Consider the following 26,443-nt stretch of genomic DNA (forward strand, 5'->3'; position numbering starts at 1 on the left):
ACCATAGAAAATCAATGGAAACAAATAATTTAATCATATTATTTCATGTTACAAAAATATCTAATGGAAGAACTAAAAAATAAGACAAATACTAAATATTAGAAAGAGGATGGGAAAGAAGAGGTGAATATGACATGAATTTTCATTTCTTATGTGTTAATTGATCATGATTATAAATGATAATAAGAATATAGAGTTATAATGATAGTAACTACACTTGTGGAAATAACTAGTAAAGAATTAAATACAGAAACAATTAAAAGAGATGAAAATATATCAAGAGTTGGCTGGAGAAATATCAAGTTTGGTGAATTCTTTTTTATTTGATTTTTACTGCATACAATCATTGTTTCGAGAAAAACTACAATTAAAAACAAAAGAAGCGGGGCGCCTGGGTGGCACAGCGGTTAAGCGTCTGCCTTCGGCTCAGGGCGTGATCCCGGCGTTATGGGATCGAGCCCCACATCAGGCTCCTCCGCTGGGAGCCTGCTTCTTCCTCTCCCACTCCCCCTGCTTGTGTTCCCTCTCTCGCTGGCTGTTTCTATCTCTGTCAAATAAATAAATAAAATCTTAAAAAAAAAAAATAAAGTACTGAATTCTTAAAATTTAAAAAAAAAACAAAAAAAACAAAAAAAACAAAAGAAGCCCTTAAGTCTTGTAGTGTTTAAGGCAACAGTGGTTGCCATAGCAATATATTATATCATGGAGATGTCAAACCCTTTAGGCTCTCTGTCCCTTCCGTGGGGCAGAAGACTTTGTAACTCATGCGTTCCCTTCTTCCCCTGCTGCACCCTCCTCCTTCCCCCGCTCTGTCCCTCTGCCCCCCCCACCCCACAATGTTCCAGAATGGATAAGAAAATTGGCATATTTCTTAAGGAGATAAAAATATAGTAGTCATCGTTTTGAACTGTCTGTCATAATTAAATTATTATTTCATGTCCTAAATAAAAATGTGCCAACATTGGCATATTGTGAGCATTAAATCTGTAAGTGACAAAACAATTAGAAGAGTATTCTGTACTCACTGACCTGGACATCATCCATGTCTCAAGCCTGTTTCTTATTTAGTCCTCTATTCAGGCTTTTCAGAGCTCAGGAAAAAAATGTGTAGTTTTTAATCTCATTTTTGGGTCAGTAGTCAACTTGGTTAGGGAAATGGCTGTCATTGCTAACATCATCATCATAGCACGAAAGCACAGCTTCTCTGTCATTCAGAAGAAGGTGACCTTGCTCCCAACTTCCTTCTACAGCATAAAATGGTTGGATCCCAGAAAATCTAGAATATGAGCTTCCCTCTGGGGCAATTGGGCCACTTGAAGCATGACTAGCACAATGACAGATAACTTTTCCATATAGCTTGACTTTTACACATTTGTAGGAGCCAGAAAGAAAATCCTTTGCCACATCCCCTACCAAGTTTTAATCTAGGAGAAGGTGCTGGTCATTCCCTTTTGGTCTGCTGTTGAGGGATGTGTGTCTGTGCCATGTACTGTGGAAGGCAATTTGCATGTATAATCTCATTTAATTTTCACCATAATCTTGGGAGGCGAGGACCATTATTAGAGCTGTTTTTCAAACATGAGGCTGAGACTTAGAGGAATCAAATAGGTATTAAGCAATGAAATCAGGATTTAAAGCTCGTGTGCCAGTTCCAAATTTCAGACTGAAAAAGAACATCTGGTCCACTGTAAGCTTATGGTTGAAGTTTATCTTCATTCTTCTGCTGTGTATTTGTTAATATAAAAGCTCTTTACCTCAGGGATACTTTATCAAATATACTATTCTTCTCTGTTTATATCATCTTGTTTCATTCTTTTTTTTTTTAAAGATTTTATTTATTTATTTGACAGAGAGACTGAGAGCAGGAGCAGGGGGTGGGGGGAGAGGAGGAGAGGGAGAGGGAGAAGTAGACACCTTGCTGAACAGGGAGCCCAATGCAGGGCTTGATCTCAGGACTCAATCTCGGGACTCCTGGATCATGAGCAGAGCAGAAAGCGGATGCTTAACTGTGTGAGCCATCCAGGATCCCCATCTTGTTTCATCCCTATAGGCTCATTCTTTTAAAAACAACCTTTTTTTTTTAGTAGAACTGACCAATATAACTTCACAGGCTTACTTGCTACCATAGTTTTGTGCACTGAGACTATCTCCCCTCTGCCTTTTTCCAGCATTTTGCTAATTGCTAATTTCACATCACAGAACCTCAGCCAGAATCTGCCGTCATCTACAGCTAAAGGATTTCTTTGGAAGGAAGGACTACTTCCAAACCATCATATCTGTTAGGTAGTTTAAAGCATTTTCCTCCCATATGAATTACCTAAAAATCTGTCTGTATTGGATAAAATTCTCAGAACACTTATAAAACATAAGTTGAAATTTTGCATCACTTCCAAAATATTGACGTTTTAATTTTTTAAGTAATTGAGCAAGAAACAAAATGGCAAATTATAAACACAACAGGCAGGTTTTACAGCACTTTCATATTCATTGATAATGTATGAATATTCAGAAAGTAGAATTTTATATAATCTGCATTTTAACATACAGTAACAGTAATATATCCAATGAGTAGATGCAGAAATGGTGCCATTCGATTAAGAGATTAAATATTGAGTGGCAGGAGAAGATGTGTATTTGGGTGTATTTTGTGAGTGAACTTGACTAGGCTGAGGTTGGCTATTAAATAAGGGGGAAAAGGCAAATAACATGTCATTTGTGTGTCTAAATTTTTCATTTATGGTCCAGCTTATTCTTTTGCAGGAAGGAACAGAAATTGGATTTCTATGAAAAAAAATACAAAGACTAAAGTCATGAAAATAAGACAAATAAATTAGGATGTTTGAAGTGTTATCTTGACGAAGTATTACCTCTAGTTTTTTAAGTCAACTTTATTTAGAAATAATTTGCACACAATAAGATGTACATATTTTAAGTACACAGCAGATGAGTTTTGACAAATGCATACAACCATCAGCCACCCTCACAGTCAATCCATAGAACAGCATTCTTTTTTTTTTTAAAGATTTTATTTATTTATTCAACAGAGATAGAGACAGCCAGCGAGAGAGGGAACACAAGCAGGGGGAGTGGGAGAGGAAGAAGCAGGCTCATAGCGGAGGAGCCCGATGCGGGGCTTGATCCCAGGACCCTAGGATCACGCCCTGGGCCGAAGGCCGGAGTTCAACGACTGAGCCACCCAGGTGCCCCTCCATAGAACATCATTCTAAAAGTTCTCTTGTAATTCTTTCCAGTCAACTTCTCTCTCCAGTTCCAGGCCTAGGGAAGCACTGGTCTGTTTTTTCCAACACTATGCTTTAGATTTGTCTTTTCACATATCATACCCAGTAGTCTCACTATGACGTGTCTACACATCACATGTGTCTACATGTGGTTTTCTTTATATGCTTAGTAATCAATATCCTACTTGGAACTGACTATGCTTCTGGAATCTGTAAGTCAATGTTAATCATCAAATCTAGGACAATTTGAACCATTACTTTTACAAAATGTTTTTATGTATCTTCTTCACTTTCTTTTCTTTCTGGCGTTTCAATTACACATGTCAGTGTTTACATTATCCTACATATCCCTGAGGCTCAGTTTTTCTTTACTATTTTTACTTAATGTTCTTAATATTTGATGATTTCTATTAATCTGTTTTCAAGCTCATTGATTATTTTTTTCTGTCACCTCCATTCAGCTATGAATCTTTTCCGGTGAAATTTTCATTTAAGTTGTTGTACAGTTTAGTTCTAGAATTTTTATGTTTTTGAAAATAGTTTTCACTCCTCTGTTGAGATTCCCTATCTGATAGCACATTAAGACCATATTATATTTTAAATCTTTGAAAATATTTATAATTGCTGCATTAAATCTTTGTCTACAAATCAAATATTTGGACTTGTAGTCAATTTTTCTTTTCTTTTTTTAGGGGGCAGAGGGCAGAGAGAGAGGGGAAGAGAGAAACTTTTTTTTTTTTAAGATTTCATTTATTTATTTGAGAGAGAGAACACAAGGAGGGGTGGGGAGAGGGAGATACAGACTCCCTGCTGAGCAGGGAGCCTCATGCGGGGCTTGATCCCAGGACCCTGGGATCATGAACTGAGCTGAAGGCAGATGCTTAACTGACTGAGCCACCCAGGCACTGCGGGAAGAGAGAATTTTTTTTTTTAAGATTTTATTTATTTATTTGACAGAAAGAGATAGCGAGAGAGGGAACACAAGCAAGGGGAGTGTGAGAGAGAGAAGCAGGTGTCCCGCCAAGCGGGGAGACTGATGTGGGGCTCGATCCCAGGACCCTGGGATCATGACCTGAGCCAAGGGCAGATGCTTAACGGCCGAGCCACCCAGGTACCCTAGGAAGAGAGAATCTTAAGCAGGCTCCAGACCCAGTGTGGAGCCCAATGCAGGGCTCGATCTCACAACCCTGAGATCATGACCTGGGCCAAAATCAAGAGTTGGACACTTAACCAACTGAACCACCCGGGCACCCCTCAAATTTTATTTTCTATAATCTTCCTCTGAAGAGTGTTGATTTTTGTTCCAGGAGGCAATTTAATTACTAGCTGAGTAGACTTGTTTTATGCTTTGTTATGGCAGATATGTGGAAAATGCTGGTGTTTTCTAAGACTCCATAATCTGGGGAGAGTCAACTTCCAGACTCCGATGGCTCTACAGATCTTACGTCTTGTTTTTAGGTTTTGTGAGTGTGGGCCTATTGTAGGCCTTGCTATATCATGGTTCTTATTCTTAAAGCATGGTGTTTCTTGTATCTCAGCTGGGTACCTGGAGTGTTAATGAGGTCTCTGCTCTCAGGCTGGGCCGGCACACTAGTATTTCCCAGCTTCATCTCTAACATCCCTCTCTCCCACTGTCATAGCAGCCACTCCCTGGTAAACCTAGCGTGCTGTTGCCCAGAACATGCACAGCCCAGTCCTTAGCCAAGATCTCCTGAAGAACCCTCACCCAGACTTTACAGTTTCATTTCCATGCAGTTCCTCCCTACCTAGTACCCTGTTTTATTCCAAAGATCCTAACCAGTTAAGCATCTCCAAACTCTGAAGTTGTCCCCAGGCAGAGAGAGATGACAATTGTGGGGACTGGCTCATGAATTTTCCCGGTCTCAAGGATCACAGATTTATGCTGTCTATTGCCCAGTGCTTGAAAACAGTTGCCTTGTGAATTTTGTACAGTTTTACAGTTGTTTATGGAAGGAAAGCTAAAGCCATACCAGTTGTTCTATCCTGGCTCAAATCTTATCTATAGTTTTAAAGAGCTACCTAATGAAATCTGAGATCCATTAATAAGAGTATCTGAGGTTTTATGGAGATATTCAGGAGACTGAAAAAAGAAGGTGTGATACTGAATTTGAAAAAAAAGAAATGAGAGTCAAATTATGGACCGGATAATCATGAGGCCTCTTAAAATGCGCATTATGTTTCTCTCTTCCCATGTATCTTCCTTGGAACAAGCATCCTCTCTCCACTTCCCGGGTCATGAATGGCTTTCAGTTATGGTGCTGGCCTAACAACTCCCCGTCACAAGTGTGGGCATGTTCGTTCAGGCTGAGCCAATCAAAATACTCCACACTAATGACCTCAGTGATTGGTGCGGGGATGAGTACCCGAACAGTGTCAGAATATTTCCTGAGCTTAATACATGGATATTGTTAGAGAGACGTTCTCTTTCTGTTGGGGTCACCACCTGGGAAGCTTTGAGTTGGATCTCTTGACAGACAACTTGTCCACCCAAAGGACAGAGTCTGTATAAAAGGCATTTGTCTGTCTTGGACTGCTCAGCATCCGAACGCTCTTCCAATTTGAGATCTCTATTGTGTGACCCTTAGTAAGGGGCAGCGTCCTATCGCCCACCCTGGTAACCAAGCATTCTCTCTCCTTACCCCCTGGAAGCTATGATTCAGCCGATCAGACTGAGTCTCGTCAAACCAACTCTTCTACCCAAGACCGCAGATATGAAGGTAGTGATGTAAAGATGCAGAGAGAGTTGGGACCATTTGCATACCAGTAGAGGAGTAGAAAGTGTGAGGAGAGTAGTAAGTGTCCAGCAAGGGCACTTTCAGATGTGTTTGCAACAGGTCTCCAGGTGTGGCACTGGCGGCGGCAGCAGCTTCATGGGCCGTTTCTCAAGCATGAGCTTGGTGGTGCTCAGAGCTGTCTGGGAACCCCTAGGCGTTTGGCTGCTTTTCTATTCCTGGTTCTCAAGCCCTCCTGATAATCCTGTAAGCTACCCAATAGCCTTCTGTAAATTCCTTCTTTGTTAAAGTGTGTTTGGCACATGGCTAGTTGTCCCTCAAAATGTGTGTGTAAGTGGCTGGAGAAAGATAGATGGATATATATACATAGTGTATATATGTATATATATGTAAATGGTGTATGTATGTATATGGTGTGTCTGTGTGTGTATATATATTACATATATGGTGGAGGGAGAAAGGGAGAGAAGGAGGAAAGGAGAGAGAGAGGAAAAAGAGGAAAACTTCTGCTTTTGAGTAATAAGCATGTATTGTTCTTAACCATTTTAATCAAGTGAAGAAGATTACCTTGACCTCAATTATACAGACTTCAGTCGCTGTGTCTCTAAAAATGCCCTCGCTGTTTCTTTACCAGTGACACTAGTCTACAGACAAATGCAATGCAGAGCTTCGGAAGGGCAGTTCTTCGCAAAATTCACTTTGAAAAAGAGAGCAACTGCTCTCTGTGAGGTCCTTCCTTCCAGACACGTCGGAGGTAGGGATTTATAGACCTCTGTGTTCCGAGGAAGGAAGAAGAATTTCTTCTGTACTGAGTTTTCCTTGGACGACTTTCCCATTTGCTAAAATTCTCTTTCCTCTACAACTGTGTGTTTCTCTCGCTCTCGCTCTCTCTCTCTTTCACTAGAAATTTCTCCACTGTGCAGAAAACTCTTTTCCCAGAGCCAGTATTTAGCCAAGCTGGTGGTTTTGTCTGGTTGGTTGGTAATTTTTTCATGCACATGGTATGTGAGGGACCAACACACACACATATTGGTTTCTTTGCTTTCCCTACTTTTTGGACCGATGCCTGCTTTGCAGTTATTGGAAAAATGGAGTGATGTGTCTGGGTAACCACTGGCAAGATGAAAAGCAATATAGGACCTCCATACACTGCCAGAGTAACATTTTGTCCAGGATGTGATGCTGACCACCCCTATGTTTATTCATAAAGTCCTGGTGAAATGATAGGAAAGTTATGATTCCTTTACGGCTAAACCCTTTGCATCAGGGCTGTCATTGCTGTGACTAAAGGGGATCCTCCCTGGTCCATATATTTCTGCGTATATATGGTACCTCTTAATTTTTTATTAGTTGTAGATGCACCCATTCTATAGTGTAATTTCATAGGTAGGACTTCCTTTAGGCCTTGCAGCTCCAAAATATTTCCCCATCAATTCCACCTGTAGATTAATTTGGGCTAAGCTGGCTATTTGAAAACACACATGCCCTGCTGGGTGGTAGGCTCCGTTTCTCCTTCAGTAAAAATTTTTCAACTAAGTAACATGTGTGTATAGCCTGCCCCTACAGACCAGTTATGTACCTTTCTCCACCTGCTTCATGTCCTGATTTTTATTGTCCACATCAACCCCGCTCCCTTGCCTTCTGGATTGGGCAGGTTTAGCCAATGGGCAGTGCTGGGAGGAGATCGAAGAGTGGAAGGTGAGGTTAGGGTATTTATTCTGCTGCTCCTTCCCTCCTGGGCCATGATTTGGCACTGGGTGTTTCTCTACCTAAGGCCACAGCCTTCACCTGGTTCTGGTAACTGCTTCCTGCAATCCTTGCTCCTTTCTGCTATTATTATCTTTAGGGTGGTTTATTATCCCTTGTTGGTTTCTTTTAACCCTGACCACATCTTTGTAAATTGCCTCTTCATTAAACATTTCCCAATCATCCCTTTTGAATGTGCCAAGTGTTTTCTGGCAGGACCCAGACTGATGCAGTAATCCCACTATGAATGGCCTCAAGAAATAGATCTCCAAAATCGTATATTGGGATTGTATTGTGTGATAGGCAGAATAATGTCCACCCCAAAATGTCCACATCTTAATCCCTGGGACCCATGAATATGTTATGTGGTAAAAGGGAATTAAGGTTGCAGATAGAATTGAGGTTGCTAATCAGCTGATCTCAAGATAGGAAGATTATCCTGGATTGTTCAGGTGGCCTCAATGTAATCACAAGGTCCTTAAAGTGGAAGAGAAAAGCAAAAGAATCAGAATCAGAGTGGTGTAATGTAAGAAAGAACAACCAGCCATTTCTGACTTTGAACATGGAAGGAGGTCATGAGCCATGAAATGCGGGCAGCCTCTAGAAATAGAAAAGGAAACAGATCCTCCCCTAGAGTTTTCAGTAAGAATACAGCCCTGCTGATACGTTGATTTTAGCCCAGTGAGACCTATGTGATTTTTTAAAAAGATTTTTAATTTTATTTATTTATTTGAGAGAGAGAAAGAGAGTGAGAATGAGAGAGAGAGAGAGAGAGAGATCACGAGCAGGCGGGAAGGGTAGAGGGAGAAGCAGACTCCTTGCTGAGCAGGGAGCCCAAAGCAGGACTCGATCCCAGGACCCTTGGATCATGACCTGAGCTAAAGGCAGATGCCTAACCAACTGAGCCACCCAGGTGCCTGAGACCTGTGTGATTTTTTTACCTCAGAGCTGTAAGATAATAAATATGCATTGTTTTAAGTCGGTAAGTTCATGGTAATTTGTTATGGTAACAACTGGAAACTGATACAGATTGCTAACACATGTGATGAGAACATAGAACTTTCTTGACGTAGGAAAATGGAATATGCATAATCCATAGTATGTTATTTGAATTATTACTAGTAACAGAGACTGGGATGCAGTGCAGGTGGAGGGCAAGGTATGGAAACATCAATTAGCTATGGTCCTTCAGTGCTACGATGACAATGGAAATTTTCAAGACAGTGAAGTGAGTTGGCATTTTCTGTCAGTCCTAAAAAATGTTCACAGAGAAAAGTGCTGATTTGAGGATCTAGTCAGAACACAAGTAGAAAATTAGAAAACCTCTCTGGCAGCTTTAAAAACGGTGCTTACCTTCTTTAGTACATGTTTGTTATAAGTAAGGGTCAATCTAGAGTCTGATAGTTGCAACGTCAGTGTCTGATTTATTAAGGAGCAAAGGAGGGAATGGGACCCGAAGACATGGGATGGGAACATTTGGGTAGATGCAAACAAGACTAGGAACACTGATTCCCAAACTGTCTTAGAACTTTCTTGCGTATAAGCACCCTGATCCAGTTGATGAATAGTGGTAGATGAATGAAGCTGTACTTCTCAACTTAGTCCTCATGTTAGCCTCAGAAACAGGACTGTGCAATTATGTTTTATGTTAGTCGTTTTCCCCTCTGTTTCTCTGCAACCTTATATAACAGGCACTGGCAGTGGCTAACATCTTAGGTTTAGTTGGGAGTTTGAATTCATATCACCTATAATGAATGGTAGCTGTTGATTCTCTGATTGAGGACACAAGTTTTGTGTGTGTGTGTTTTTTTTTTTTTAAGATTCATTTATTCCTTTTATGAGAGAGGGAGAAAGACAGAGCAGGGAGAGGGGCAGAGGGCAGAGAAGAAGACTCCCTGCTGAGTGCAGAGCCTGACACGGGGCTTGATCCCAGGACCCTAAGATCATAACCTGAGTGGAAATCAAGAGTTGGATACTTAACCGACTGAGCCACCCAGGAGCCCCACAAGTTGATTTTTTTTTTTTTTACACAGACAAAAGGATGCTGAGCTGAAATGTGTCTCAAGGCCAAAGTGTATCTCCACTTTTTTCCACTCTGCCTTGTGTCTTGAGAAGCTGACCTCTACAGACGGTATCAACCAGGCTTCCTTGTCCTCTGGCTTCTGGCTAGGTTTGGCCAATTCAAGACACTGACATCAGATTAGGAGGAGAGCTGGGAGGGAGAAGGGAGGGTATTTCCTCTCCTGGCTCCCTCCTTGCAGGGCTACAGTTGACTGTGTCAGACACATCCCCTATTTTAGAAGCATAGCTAGAGAAACCAGCCCGTACTGGACAGCTGTTCTCCACAGTTGCTCTTGTTTCTAGTCCTGGGGTCCTTCAACCTAACTGTTTCTGGGTTTCCTTAAACTGGCCCTTACTTTTCTAAATAGTCCCTTCATCAATCTCTTCAAATACCCCCTTTTCTTTTGCTGGAACCCTCACTGATACTATCATCATCATTGCCATCATCATCAGAGCAACTAACATTTATCAAAAACTTATTCTGTCCCAGTCACTGTGCCCAAACATCTCACATGAATTAGCTTATTTCATCCTTACCGCAACTCTATGATATCCATGACTATTGTTACTCTATTTTAGAGATCAAGAAACTGACATTTAGAAATTGGTACACACCTTCCCCAAACTTACCTGGCCAGATAAGATTGGAATCCAGTCTGCAGCATTTGAGAGAGCAGGACAGAATAAGTATGGAAGACAGGTTTTGGAGTCAGAGAGACTTGGTGACAAGTATCAAATGGTGACCTGTGCCAAAACACTTAATCCCTCCGAGCTTAGGTTTCTTTATTTCCAAAATGGGAACTACATTGCCTCTGCTAGTTAGTGTTCTTTGTTTGCAAGCAACAGAAACAGCATTAGCCAATCAAAATGACAGGACTCCAGAGAGTTCTAAAAGTAGTAACAATTAATGAACACATTCTTCAGGGCTTCCATGTTGTCAGTTTCAACCATTTTCTATCCATGGCTTACTGCTCAAGACTCAAATTCCCTGAAGAGGGTACTGATCTGGCCTTGCTCATGCTACTTTCCACACCTTTAACTCAGTAGGGATATGTCATCACATCTGCATTCAGTGATGGATGGTTAGTCTCCTTAGGAAAACTTGTGTGTTTTTACCTGAAAATGGGGTAAGGAATGCTGTGAAGGCAAAAAGGAAACGAACACTATAAAATGTGGTTTCATGCATGCTGCAAAAAGTGAAGGAGATAATTTAGGCAAAGAAGTTGACAGGGAGTAAGAGCTCTCTCTTCCCTCCCAACAGAGCATTCAGAAAAAGGGCATTTAATAGTAGTGAGAGAAATGATATTGAATAGAACTTATCCTCCACTGGCTGGGTCTATTATCTACTTCCTGAGAGTCTCTCACAGGAACTATCTCATGTTAACTTCCCTCTTATTCTGCCCCGTGACTGGCAACCTTATCCCATAATGTCTGTGTTTATACAGATTTCTCCCCATTGCTTACGGGCATCTTCCAACGGTCTGTCCATGTATAACTTGCTGATCTGATTCAGCTCATTGTTGAACGTCCTGTTTTTTCTCCAATGTTACATTTTGAAGAATTTCAAACATATACAAAAATGGAAAGAATCAGACACTGAGCACCCGTAAACACACCGCCTAGATGCTACCATTAATATTTTAGGTTATTTGCTTTGTGGAATATCTATCCAACTCTCTGTCCACTCATGCATCCATTTAAACCCCTATTTGACCACACTGTATCTTAATGGATTAATAAAGATTTTTTACGATGAACCAATATCATTCATATGAATGTTAGTGAAGAACCAACTGACAGAGGTCTCAGCAACAGCTAGGGGTTGGGCCAGTTCCTCTTGGCTAATGCTTTGAATGGAAGAAGTTTTTAAAGCATTTGTTTCTCACGGAATGTAACCATCTGTTCTTTTTGACAGGTTCCTTGACTTCTATCATTTCTAACTATGTCTCTAAAATAGATTTTTCAGAGAACTGCTTTTGGAATGACTGGGGAAGTGTTCTTAGGAAGAATTCACTGACTGAAGTGAGCCAAAACCAGAAGAGTATGTGATGGAGCATTTCCTAGATAATAATAATAATAGGTTTTGAAAAATGTATGAAATCTGTTTCACAATTAACCACAGAGATTTTCATATCTGATCACCAAATCCTAGAGGAGTCAGAGACCCTAAGAGGGATACCCCCAATCTTGAGCATCAGATAAACATCCCGACTCCTGAGGGCTATTGAAATACCAAGACAATTTACACACCACACATTGCATTCCATTCTTTTTTTTTTTTTTTAGAGATTATATTTATTTATTTGAGAGAGAGAGAAAGAGAGAGTGCACAAGTGAGGGTAGGGGCAAAGGGAGAGGAACAAGCAGACTCCGGGCTGAGCAGGGAGCCCGATGAGACCCTGGGCTCCATCCCACAACCTCAGGATCATGACCTGAGCTGAAGTCAGATGCTTAACCGACTGAGCCACGTAGGCACTCCTGAATTCTATTTTTATCGACTAGATTTCACTGTGAGATTTGTGGTTTTCATTCAAGCTCCTGAATTCAAAATTCAAACATCTGGGTTCTTGTTGATTTGCTCACTTATTGAAAGGACATGTTGAGCCAGTGCTGGTCAGATTTTCGGTGCAAAGCTAGTAAAGTAGAAGAAACATAACATAGCCAGTTTTGAAGTGAAAACACAAGTCAGTTCACATTTAAATCTAAAATATGGAATGTCTACTCTTGGTGCCATTTGCCTGTGTTCTGGCATGATGGGTGAGTAGAGGTGGAAGAGTGTGTTTGGGGAGTTCTAAGGTAGAATTACGAGGTTGCTGGGGAAAACTTGCTGAGAAGAAAGGAGATAGAGGAATAACCCTGCCAGTGGGGAACAGAAGGTCTAAACTGTACTGCAAAGACTATTGGAACATAAACAGAATCTCAGGACGTGTCAAAGAAGAGGAAATAAAGATGCAAAGGGGGTGACATAGGAGAGCAACACCTAAATAAGTGAATATAGAGTGAATGGAGAAGAGACATCTTTGAGTTTAGCTGAGGAATTCTCAAGTAACCAGGCATGACGTGATAAGGCCTGGCCTTAGGATATACTAAAAAAAAAGAAATGAATACAAGGGACATGTAAAATACCTCTGGAGAAGCTGATCCAACTCCGAGTTCCAGGGATGAGTTTCTACATGTTTAAGTCAATCAGCAGAACCCGTCAGCCTGACCCCAATCAGTTCAGACATGGCCACCATAGCTTTCATTAAAACGCTTGAAAAGAAAAGTACTCTTTCCTGGTTGATGTGCTGTGTGGACTTCAAGCTTGGGACAGCTGCAGCCATGTTGATACCATGAGGGAAGACAGCCTTATGGTGACGCTTACCCATGGAAGGCAGAAAAATCAGGTCATCGAGGACAACATTGAGTCATTGAATCAACCTCCTCTGAAATTCAAACAATCCCAGGATTTAACAAATTCAACCTCATCATCGAATGGCTACAAATTGGTAATGGTGTTGGTGTAGCCCAGAAGGTATCGCCAACAAAGTTAACAGTGCAAATTTGACACACTTCTTGGGAAATAGTCTCCTATCACATCCTCTGGCACATAGACAATGTTCAGTTAAAATATAAATGGAGGGCAAAAATCTCATTTCATCCAACATATATTGTTGTTAAAAACCAAGGTTAAAAGCGAAGGTAAAATATCATGTTTGTGGTAGCAAGGTGGTGTTGGGCGGGGGGGGTGGTGGTGGTGGTGGTGGTGGTGGTGGTGGTTGTGGCCATGTGAAGGTAAGGAGGAATTAAAGTGAAAAATAATATAGGATATAGTTTTCCCATTCATGCTCTGGGTCAGAGATAAAGCCCCTGAGGAGGTAGGAGCAGTGATCAGTAAACCGGTTTTCTCACATTTTCTCGACTGCTCTTTCAAAGTCTTTCTATTCTTGATGGCGCGCAATTCACAAGATGAGGAAGATAGTATACACTTATCTTCTAATGTTTCAGGGCAGAGGGAACTACCTAAAAAGGAAAGTAATATTCAATAGTGGAGTTTGGGAGCTCAGTTCTGATGGTGACTTTTCTAAGGAACCAACGTATCCCCCAATAATCTCTATCATTGGTAACTGTGCCCCCTTCTCCAAAGCAGGGATGATAAACCAATACAATCTTGCCGAAATGCTCGGAAAATTTGCAAATGCAAACTACTTGAAAAATATTCAGATACGAACTGGGTAGAGAGAAGAAATTTCACCCTAGAGGAAGTAAAAAGAGCATTTTCCCTAGTCTTTATTTCCAAGATTAGTGTGCAAGGCTAGTGTTTGTCAGCAAGTGACACCCCGGAGCCCTTTCCTAATGACCCTAAACAAATTTCAGAGATCAAACAGGGCATCATTCTGGTTAATAAACAAGGTCATAAAGTGAATACACCAGTTTCCAAGCTACTGTTGTGTGGGGGAAGATTTTTGCGTTATGAACTAAACACATTAACTTTTATGGCGGCTGATTTCCTTCTGAGAGCAGTCATGTATCCCATTTACCAAGGCTGTGTGTAGCCTTGAGATGTGTGTGTTGTATCGCTGGGAGACAGACAGTTAATAAATATGACGCAAATTAAAAAGAGAGGCTCACCTATGGGGAGGAATAAATGAGGTGAGCAGTGATTAAAGAAAGAAAGCATCTTACTCAAGCTGATACTGAGGCAAGATTCTCTAAGAGTTACAAGGAGGCATGAGTGCTAATGGCAGTAAGGACAGAGATTAGCTAACAAGTAAATCCTTGGTGTCTTCTAGAGCTGGGCCTGGAAGCACAGAGAGGCCAAAGCTATCATTGAAGCAATGTATGCATAAAGTACATAAAGAGGTAAATGAGAGAGTCTCTGCGCTCCTGAGGTTTATACTCTAGGAATATTTATACTCTTAGGAAGACAGATATAGGAAGACATAGAAAGGTGCTATAGCATGCCCAATATTGACACATAAGGGCTAAAGGAGTTACAGTCCTGATGTTGCGGGAGCTCAGAGGATTGCTGTAGGCTTGGGTAGTTGGGGAGAAAAAGGGGGTTTTGAGCTGGGCTTTGCAGAGAGAGTAGTCCTGAATGGTTGGGTGGGTGAAAATGTGTGTGAAGGGAAGTAGGAAAGGTAGAGGGAAAGACAGATGAGATGGCCCCCTGTACAGTCTGGGACATCTATAGACCCCTGGCATTTCCTCATCCTTCCCTTTCAAGCAATAATACTGTATTTAAAGGAAAATGATTTGAATGAATAAAAAGAAGACCAAGTGCCAAGGAGGTCTTCCAGAGAGCCATAAAAGGAACAGCTCTATTGTAGTGCTGGCTTTCTGTTATTTACATGGGTATATTTGCTATATCAATGCAGAAGTTATGAAAAAAAGAAAAATGTAAACTCTAATCGTAATCATGATGGGAACTGACTAAAATGCAAGAGCAGTTCTTCCCAGGAAGTTAAGAACAGCAGGTACGTCGTCATCTGAGACTTGAATTCATTTCAAGCACAAAGTCAAATATTATTAAAAGAATTTTCTGGGCATGTACTCCAGTCAGAAATTACATTAAGGAATTAGTTTTAAATTAAGCACCAGGACAAATCCATTCCCATGTCAATCTTTGTGGTCATCTGTCATATTGCCAACACGGACCTCAGCATCATCATGTGGACAGAAGGGGAAAATTTTTAATACGGGAAATGATGAGTACATTTCTGTAAGTATCAAAGATCTCTGAGATCTTTCCTGGAATCACTGAGTTATTTCCATCTTCTTAGTGAGCAATACCTCTTTAGGAAGGCGGTAGTTGATGTCTTCTGGACTGCAGAGTCCTATTAAAGAAGAGTTCAACTCTTTTAAATAATAACACTCTCATCACTTGAAATATTCGAGCCATGCACACAAAGCTTACGTCATGATATTATCCCTTTAATTTCTTCCCTTACCCATAGCAATCTCCCCTAACCTCCCATCTTGGAGAATGACACCACCATCTATCCAGTGACCTAAGTTAATAACCCAGATCCCAATGTTTTTTTCCTCACTGCAATTCCTGCTCCTTTCACTTTCACTCCTTCAGCATTTCTCCTGCCTCTGTCCTCCACCTTACCCCTACTACTGCCATTAATCAGGTTCTCACCATTGCACAACTGTAATATTACAAACGTTTCCTAACTGCCCCCCTTGGCTCTTCTATAACCTATTTTCCATAATGAATCAGGAGTCATCATCCAAAAGTACAATTCTGTTAATGGCGCTCACATAGGTTAAATCTTTCACTACTTCTAGGACACGGTTCAAATAATTCCGCTGGCATAGAAAAGTCTTCGTGACCTGACCCCTGCTTACTTCCTGAACCTTATCTCTTATTTTACCTCCCATTTCTTATCTCAGTCCAGGCAGGCTGAATTGTCTTTATGATCTCTGAATGCATCCCATTCCTTTGTCCAGGCTGTTCTTATGTGGAATATTCTCTTCAGTGACCATGTCTACCTGGTCAACATGGCCACTTTTTCTTTCAGATTTATTTACTGGAGGTTCCTGGATGGCTCAGTCAGTTAAGTGTCTGTTTTTGGCTCTGGTCATGATCCCAGGGTCCTGGGATCGAGCCCCACTTCGGGCTCCCTGCTCGGTGGGGAGTCTGCTTCTCCCTCTCCCTCTGTCCCACACCCCACCCGTGCTCTTTCTCTCTCTCTCTCTCAAATAAATAAATTAAGTCTTTTTTTTTAAAAGATTTTATTTATTTGACAGAGAGACAGTGAGAGAGGGAACACAAGCAGGGGGAGTGGGAGAGGGAGAAGGAGGCTTCCCACTGAGCAGGGAGTCCGATGTGGGATCATGACCTGAGCTGAAGGCATATGCTTAACGACTGAGCCACCCAGGAGCCCCAAAATAAAGTCTTTAAAAAAAGATTTATTTATTTATTTGAGAGACACAGAAAGAGACAGAGAGCATGAGTAGGGGAGGGAGAGAGACATTCCACAGGTAGACTCCCTGCTGAGTGCAGAGCCTGATTTGGGGCTGGATCCCAGGACCCTGAGATCATGATCTGAGCTGAAACCAAGAGTCAGCCACTTAACTGACTGAGGCAACCAGGCACCCCAACAAAGCCCACCTTTGAAGGCTCCACTAGAGAATGGTCTAGGAAATCTTTCCTGTCCATTCTTTTAAGAAGACTCATTTCTAAACACTACTCCCCTTAAACCTGCACAGTCTTTTGGCATCACCTATATCTATTGTGCGTTCTGGTTTCCATGTCTGTCTTCCCTTTTAGGCTGAACTTGAGGGATGATGATGCCATATTTATCCTTGTATTGTATTCATATTTGTATTGCATTCATATTTGTATTGCCAATTGGTTCCTTATTAGGCTCTGCCAAAGAGAGCGCTAGAAAGAAGTTGCAAGACTAGAGGAGGAGGAAGGGACTTGCTCCTTCCCGTCTGCCACTTTTTGGCTTCTTGTCTGCTTCCTGTTCCTGTGAGCAGCACTCCAGCAATACTTCCTCGCCTTCCTGAAGTAGCAGCTGAATCCCATTTGCAATTTCTCCAACCCTTGCAGAACCAGCCTCATTGCATCCTTCAAAGGGACACCAGCTTGAGTCAGCATCCCTCCTTGGAGATCTGGGTTCCAGTGCCCAGGGAATCCTTCTCTGAGCCTCCAAGTTTGACTAATTCCCATTTCTTTCCCTGTTCTCCCAGGCTTGGCGGTGGGAGAGGCTTCCTGCAGTTGCTCCCTCCACGGTACCGTAGAGTTTTCTTCTTTACTTTTAGTGATCTAGTTAACAGCCATACCTGGTTAACAACTCCTTATATTATGTTTACTGCATGGTTTCCATTTTTGACTGCACCCTGACTGATAGAGTTAGTGAACCGATGAACTCCTTTAGCATAAGGGTGTCTAATTCAGATTTCTTCCCATAACAATAACAATGGAGTAAAAAATATTTTATAAAACATGGAGCCATCACAAAAGGTTTACCTCCAGGGGTGCCTGGCTGGCTCAGTCGGTAGAGCGTGAACTCCTGAGCTTGGGGTCATGAGTTTGAGGGGTAGAGATTACTTTAAAAAAATAAAATCTTAAAAGTTTACCTTCAAAACATGCAATGAATTAGTAATGTTTGCGTAGGCAGCTTTATTCAGTACACCTTTAATCTCTAGGTCTTAAACTTGACATCACTGTTTCCGAGAACACCTGACCGATTCATGTTGGTCACTTCCCACGGCGCCTAGAGCAAACTCTGTGACTAGTCCCATCCTGGACCAACCTTGCTCTTTCTTCTCGCTGCAGCCTCCTGACGACAGAGCCTATCATCTTGAGCATCTGAAGAGATTCCCTCCTGGTTTGTCCTTTGTATATGTGATCTGCCTTTTCCTCTCCCAGCCTGAGAGCAGGATTATTTTATCTGTTTCTGTGAATCCCCAAAAGCTCAGTAAATGTTATAGAAACAAACACATGACGGAGTGAAGTGAATAATCAGACAAAGAGAAAACCCGTTCGCATTCACTTACCACTTTTTATGGATTAGAAGACGTTGGGCAAAACGGCACTTGATAAAGATTGCTGATTCATCTTTCACCAGGATAATGTATGACCCCAGTTTCTCGCGAGTGCTCCTGACAGCTTTAATATTGTTATTTAGGTCTAGATCTCTTCTAGGAAACATTATTATTATTTAAATATTTTATTTATCTATTTGACAGAGAGAGAGACAGCGAGAGAGGGAACACGAGCAGGGGGAGTGGGAGAGGGAGAAACAGGCTTCTCACTGAGCAGAGAGCCCGATGCGGGGCCCGATCCCAGGACCCTGGGATCATGCCCTGAACAGAAGGCAGACGCCTAATGACTCAGCCACCCAGGCGCCCCTAGGAAACATTATTTTAATTTCTATTAAAAGTGACAGAGGAGGTCATAGCAGAAAGAACACGAGCTTGGAGTCAGAAAAAACGTAGGTATAGATGAATCTGCCACTGTTTGAGCTTGGGGGTAAGCTACTTAAACTCTTGGAGCCTCAACATCCTCTTCTGTAAATTGGAATAATAATAATCACCTGTTCATTGTTTCATGTCAGATATGTTCTAGGTGTCATACCTATATTAACTAATTTAATCCTTACGACAACCCCATGAGGTATTTACTATTATTATCCCCATTTTATAGATAAGAAGACCAATCTCAGACAGGTTGAATAGCTTGTCTAAGATCACCCAGCTAGGACTTCTTGGGGCCCAGTCTGGCTCCGGAGCCCAGCTTCCTAACCATCTGCTCTCTTGCCTCTTGCCTTTCGTGATTACCAGGAATCTCATTCAAGGAGCTAATACACGTTGAGGGCATGGCCCGTATAGTGCCGCATAAATGGTGCTATTCTGACACCCCGGGAGGGAACTCAGAAAGAGCTTGGATTCAGAAGCGTAGGTTCAGATTCGATTTACCATTGAAATGACCTGGCTGGTATGAACTGTTACTTTTGTTATGAACAATTTGGCAAAAGCCTCGGCCTCAAATAGTAGCAGAACATTTTCCTACCATCCTTAGTGGTCAGCGTGGTGAAAGGTATTTAGTTCTGTAATGTTTATTCTGTGCTCCGTCGCTAAGGAAAAGGTGATGTAGTCAGATCCTATGGCGAGAGGCCACGGCTGAGCCACGTGAAGGCGGGGTCCTGAGCGAGCCTCCTCTAAACTGGCGCTCACTGCCTTTCCCCAGCTCCGTCTCTTCCCAGTGCCTCTCACTGCCTGACGTCATATACGTGTTTGGGTGTTGTCCGTCCTCCCAGCAAAATGTAGGCTCTGCAGAGCCCGAACTTGATCTGTTCGGTCCCCTGCTCCATGCTCTTTGCCCAAACCAGCGTCCCGCTGAGAGGGGGGGCCCCAGTCCCTGTGGCGCAAACCATGGGCAGTGTCCTCAGTACCAGCTTTCGACAAACACAGGACGATGCTTCATGTGCATACCCATTTCTGACGGGGCTTGAGGACATGATCCTAAAATGTACCTGAGAGCAAGCAGGTCCAGAGACAGCACAGAACCTGAGCTCAGAGTTCCTTTGGCGCTTGAGTAAGGCTGAGGTTCCAGAAGGGACTGCTAGACTGGAGCTCTGGGAGGACAGAGCGGAGGGAAACACGCAGGTGGTGCTCATGTTAGCACCTCAAATAAGTCCAATTTGAGAAATTCCTCTCAGAATTTAGTGCCAGGAAAAATGTCTCCCTCAAACACCAATGAGGACTCCATAACTCTGTAATGTGCTTTTTTGCTTTGGCTGCTTGGAAGCTGAGGACCTCCCTTAATGCTCAGAAGTAGTAGCGAGAATTAATATCTTTCTCCGATACAGAAATTATATTTCTTATATTTAATATAAGAAATAATAAATATTTCCATGTACATTTCTTATGCTTAACCTCACGAAGACTAGGTTTGATACATATGATCTATGCCGTCTGATATGGATGCAATCTGTTTTTATTTTAATAAATGGACTGTTTATATTCCTTTGATTGGACAGCACTTCAAATTTAAAAAGTAGGTTATAAATGTAGGTATCTGCACAAAAAAGAAGTCAGAGGAGTCCTGAAGAAAACCAGGCACAGCAGGTCAGGTTGGTGACCCTGGAAGAAACTTCCCATTCCTAGTCCCCTGCCTGGCATGTACGTCGGCCCCTCGCTGCATCCCCGCCCTGCCCCCCAGTCTCTTCCCTCGCCCTGGATTGGAAAGGAACGTTCCCATCCAGCACATTTATCTTCCTCCCCCTCTTTTTCTATGTCGCCATCACCAGCCACACATCCTGCAAATCTGAGCCTGGGCTCTTCCATTTTACCTTCTTCGGGACTCCCCTCTGCTCAGCAGAGAACAATCCATTGAGCCAAATAAACTCTCCAGCCACCTTCCATGTCATGTCCCTCTCCAAATTTATGTTTAGTCAATGAGACTCTTTTTATAAAAATGTACTGGATCTCTCCTACCTGCCTGGCACAGTGAGGCTTAGCTCTCTCTGGGAGTCCCCTTGACACCCTGGAGTTAACTGCTTCTCCATGGATCCTACCTTGTGTACCCCGTGTGTCCTTTGATTATTTTGCTACAGTCCACACTGTTGCACAGGGACTTGCCAAGGTTTATGGTTTATTTCCTCTGCTGGACTCTACGCTCATGGCAAGCGGGAGAGACCACTCACTCGTCTCCATGACTTCAGAGTATAGGAGCTGGCACACAGGGGTGCCGATAAACATATTTGTGTGTCTCTAATAATGTTTTAACTGAGGAAATTAAAGACATGAGAAAGAACACCCAGGACAGTACCTTTCACACAGTACGTACTCACTAAAAGTTTGTGTATTAGAAGAGAGAATGAGGGCCAGAGATACGCAGTAACTGAGTAAGGGCAGGGGGGTGCTCAATGGGATGCGTGAGAATCTACACGTGTCAGAATCCTGTGTTTTGGAGGAAGAACAGTGGTTGAACTTTGGAATGTGTGTATTTAGTTTGATTCAATAAGTGTTTCCTAAATATCAGCTATAAATAGGAAAGCTGACTGGGCAGCTGGGTTTGGAGCGACACGCAAGCGTGATGCGTACTTGTGAAGCCCTATTATGTTCCAAACGTGGATTCTGGAACCAGATGATCCCTGGTCCTGTCTCAGCTCCACCATTTTACCAACCTCGTACCTTTGGGCAAGTTGCTTACCTTTTCCAAACCTTGGTTTCCTGCATGAAATAAGAATAAAAATGACCTAATCCACAGGCTTTACAAGTTTGAAATGAGACGATTCCTGCAGTACGTAAGTTATACGTAGAAAGGGTGCCACAAGGAAGCGTTAGCAGTCAGCGCCAATAACCAAACAAGAGATAGAAACGATACCCCAGATCTAGCTTCTACTTCACAGAAAGAGCCACATTAACTTTTCAGGCGAGTATAAAGATGTTTACCAAACACCACGGTGTTTAAGTTGAACCATATGAAATGATCAATAGCCAACTGGTGTTTGACTTATTAAGACGGTAATATCTTTTTATGACCCAGTATTTCCTGGACGGTCCGGTCGTTCACAGGCCATTCGCAGGCACAGTACTTAATTTCCTCTATCGACTCCGACCTCTTTCCTCTCAGCCAACTTGTTCATTTATGGTTGTTTACAATGCACGCCCTGCTTCCTTCCAGAAAGGACGGGGAGGCCCCACTCCCGTAGCAGCCACGAGGCTGCCTCTGCTGTTCCTTTGGCCATTCATCACGCACCGCCCTGTAACAAATCCTCCGTTGCCTTGAACTGTTATGTAAATCTTGTACTGGTTTTGGCTTTTGCAGGCCAAAAGCTGGTAATAGGGAGAGAGAACGACTTGGCCACCTTCGAGGCCGACCAGAGAAAGAACCCCGTGTGTTGCAGGGCACTGGTCTCAGGAGCTGGGACCGGGAGCCCAGGGAGGGGGAGATGGCAAGAGCTGTCACCAGCATTCAGACAACGGCCCGAGGAAGAAAAAGGACTTAGTCTCTTCAACTTCAAGATGTAAAGGGGTGGGATCCCCCCAGAGGGTCTTGAGCAGGAGGGTGGGAGGTGCCTCACCTCTTTTAAGAATAAAAAAGAGCCTTTGTTCAAGAGTGATGTTCTGGAGACCACGTGCAGATCAATGGAAAAGGGGACTCTCTGGACATCGAGCTGCCCAAGGAGATACTGCATGTGTGGAAGTGGAAAACGAACGGACCAGAAGATGCTCACGTTTTCTAGTCTGCAGACTGTTGATCCCACGCTGCTCGGCACATACACCCTTGCTCTCTGGCTGGTGCGTGCACCTCATCGCCCCTCCAGTCTCAGGGGCTCTGGAACAGAGGAGCTCTGGCCCAGGAAACTGCATGGGGAGCACCAAGAAGCAGGGGGGCAGGAGGGCTGGATAGAGGCAGGCGAGATGATCTTATGGATTCATTTTCAGCGTCTGAGCCTAGAACCCGCCTCTCAAACCTTACCCAAACCTCCTTTTAGCTACTGTCTTCACGCCCTCCCCTGTGGCTGCGACAGCCACACACGGCCCCTGGTTTTCCAAAGCTACATATGCTCTTCCTCATTAATATGTGATGCGGCGTCTCACACTTTCGGGGCTGTCTCTCTGCAGAGTGAAAGGCAGATGACAAGGGAGCTTTTTGTCTTTCATATGCCATTGAGACTGTGACATGCCCCAGTGGACAATCCAGGCAGCAGTGGGTCTCTCCCTTTGGTGCGAGATGTGACATGTGTCAGAAAAGGGAGCTGGCTCCCTCTTCAAAAGCTTCCTTCTTGCTGAGTGTCTGGGAGAGCGACCAGGTGGCTCACTTTGTCTGATGGGCGAACAAAGGTGAGACACCCCCCGCCCCCGCCCCCAGCTGACCCCGGAGCAGCAGCGCTTCCCAGCAGGGCAACTGGATATTAAAGATCTGGGCCTCCTGGTCTCAGCCTGGCACCCAATTGAAACTGTGGCCTTAAGCCAGTTACCGAAGCTCTCCATGCCTCTGCTTCCCCAACTGTACAATAGCAGTCCTGACGTTTGTGAAGAGTTCTGGGCAAGAGTTAATAAAATGCATGGTGATTTACATCAGTCAATATTACCCGAAGCTGATGACGATGATGGTTTTGTAAACGTAAATGTGCCCGAGGACAGAAAGGACTGCCCGATTCTTCTGAGTGGTTTCCATACGCTGGGCCGGCTCCCAGATGATATTATGGAACAGTTACACAGAGAAGCTGATATTTGCACTTTATCCCCTTAGGTCATCCTGCTTTATTTGTATTTACATGACCGTTGGAGGGGACGCCATCAATATCTGGTTAGTTACAACTGGGAGAAAGGTGTCTCTGTGTCCGGGAATGTCTGTCTGGGGCACCAGTGTCACGGCACCATCAGCATGGCCCGCCAGCCGGGACGTCAGGGGGTTGGGCTGCAGGCACCCCACCGAGGACTCCAGTGGGTCATGAACAGGGCAGGCGCTTCCCAACCCGAGCCTAGCAAACCCCAGAAGTCGAAGGCAGGTTTCGACCATATATGCTCCTTGAGGAGAGAAACATGGGCAAGTAGTTAAAAGCCTTTTGTCCCTAGTTTTTTTTTTTTTAGAGTCCAAAAAAGTCTGCCACTGAATTTAAATTAAAGAATTTTTTCCAAGGCTGAAGTTACTTATGCACTCGGTAATCTTTTATGGAGCATGTCCTGTGCACTGTGAGCGCTTCTCCTGAGCACTGGAGTTGTTAAGGATGAGAAAAACATGACGCGTCAATGCAAGGAGCTTACGGGCCAGCTAGGAGGACTGACAAAGCCCGACAACCTTAGAGCAGGGTGGCAGGTGCTGTGGACGGGTTAAGTGCACAGTACGGCGCAGACGGATGAGAGGTATCCCGGTGCAGCGGGAGGACTGACTCCTCACCGAAGATCCCCAGGCAGCCCACCTGGTTAACTTGTCCCTCTCCTGAGAGACAGAGAATTGAATACAACCAATAATTATCATGAAATAAGAGTGAGTATAAATCCACCACGATGTCAAAAAGGGGAGAGGTGCCTTCAGACAAGAGACTAAAAGCAATGGAAGGAAGAAAGTGGATATGGGAGGGATACGGGGGAATTCAGATGGAGGACCCGGGTGCCCAGAGCAGGAAGGGGGGCAGTGAGAGAGGGGAGTGAGCAGGAGGACATGAGAAGAGAGGCTCAGAAAGGCTCAGAAGTTAGGACTCGGGCCTGCGAGAACTGAGCCAGCAGGAAACAGGAGGATTCACCAGAAGACTTTACTCGCCTCCAGCATATTCAGCAGCTGAGTATCTGGCTCTAAAATAAATCAGGGTGTCCTTCCAAGCCCTGCACGGCCCCAGAGAGCAGACCTGCGCCTTCTAGCATTCAGAAGTCTGTCTGAGGCACGTGGGCCTTCTACCCAGCACCTGCCGCAGTGGTTCTCGGTGGGGAGTGTCTTGCCCGCAGGGGACATCTGGCAGCGCCTTGGGGAAGATATTTTTGGGTGTCTGGGGGGACAACCAACTTGGGGGAGGTGCTGCTGGCATCTGGAGGCCGGGGATGCCGCTAATCTCCCTGCAAGGCACAGGAGACAGCCAGCCACAAGGAGTGACTGGGCCGAAGTGTCACCAGCGCTGAGTTTGACGCGAAGCCCTCCAGCTCATAAACCCCACACGGCGCTCCGTAACCATTTCCGCAACGTCGTATTTCAGACACTGAAGATCGACTTAACCAAGAACCCGGCCGGTGCTAGATGCCATGAGAGATGCTTGGCGGCAGATCCGTGAGCCCGTCGTTGGGTGTCTCTGTGTTGCTTGTCAAACTCTGCGACTATCCAAGCGACGGTTTTAAAAAGAAGGAAGAGAAAGCATGAGAATCGGGAAAGAGCAAGGGAACAGCTCCTGTTGCACGGTACGCATGACAACGGGGACCCACAGACGGCCCGCGGGGGCAGCCGGGGCCACAGAGCAGGAGGAAGAGACTTTCTGGCCTCCAAGGAGGCAGGCCTAGGCTGAGAATTCAGGATCAGAAGTTAAGCTGGAAATGGAGACGGCGGTTGCTCACGGACTCCAGGACAGCAACACAGATTCCACGTGGTTGGGAGATGAGACGCGGAAGAACCGAGAAGCCAGGGCTGTTCGCCCCGGCCCGCGCGGCGCTGGGGCTGGGAGAGCCCGAGGCATTGCCGGGTCCCAGGCTCACAGCTGAGCAAATGCCTCCAGGCGGCTGCTGGGAGCTCGTAGCGCCCACCTCCTCCCGCTCTTGGCCTCCTTTGCTTCTTAGAGATCCGGTGCCTGGTGCAGCGGTCAGAGAGGACCAGAGAGAGGATGTCTCCGCAGGCTGCGTGGTGACGTGAGTGCGTCCAGAAAGGCGAATTCAGAGCTGGTGGGAAAGCGGAATCCTGGCTTGGGTTGGATGCGGGCCGTTCCTTGTGCGGGTTCCTGGCGACCGGTCCCCGGACGCCCCGCAAACCCAGCCGCGCCCTGCAGTGCGTTTGGACGACACAAACCTCCTTTGCAAGTCCCCCTACAGGCGCTTGTGGTTCTGTAGAAAGAAAGCAAGAAAGAAGAGAGAAAATACCTCAGGGGGAGTTCTCAGGGAAGGCCTGGAGGTACTCTGGGACAACAGAGGTGAAGCGCTGAGGATCAACGAGACCAGAGCCACCTTCCAGTCGTCATCTTTATCACCGCCGAGGAGTGGCTCCCTCATTCTCCAAGCGCATTTCGCGGCTGTCTGAAATAGAATCAAGTGTGAACATCTCAGAAAATCTCCCTGATTCATGGTGTACATCTAGCCAAGCCGGTGACGAGAAGGTTGAATGGCCAAGAATTTGGGCCGGAGCTGGTCTAGCCTCTATGGTGCTTATAGGGTACAAAACACTGACCTATTCTGGAAACGTAATTAAACGGCAACATGATTTGCTGTTTTAAAAAACACTTTTGGCCTGATTTTTATCAGAACCAGAAATAAAAACCCTCCCATACCAAAAATGTAGGAGAACGAACTGCATGTTATTTAAGCGCTGGGCACTGTCCTAAGGACTGTATTTGTTCTGGTATTTAATCCTGAGAATAACCATTTGAGGTAAAATGACTACACTACCTTACAGATAAAGAAACCAAGGTTCTAAGATATCGCTATAATAACCGAACATGGTTTTATTAATTATTAAGCCTTCTATGTCAGGGACTGAGCTATACTATGGGGGAAATAGAC

Source organism: Ursus maritimus, unplaced genomic scaffold (genome assembly GCF_017311325.1).
Source record: "Ursus maritimus isolate PB19 unplaced genomic scaffold, ASM1731132v1 scaffold_2, whole genome shotgun sequence".
NCBI lineage: Eukaryota > Metazoa > Chordata > Mammalia > Carnivora > Ursidae > Ursus > Ursus maritimus.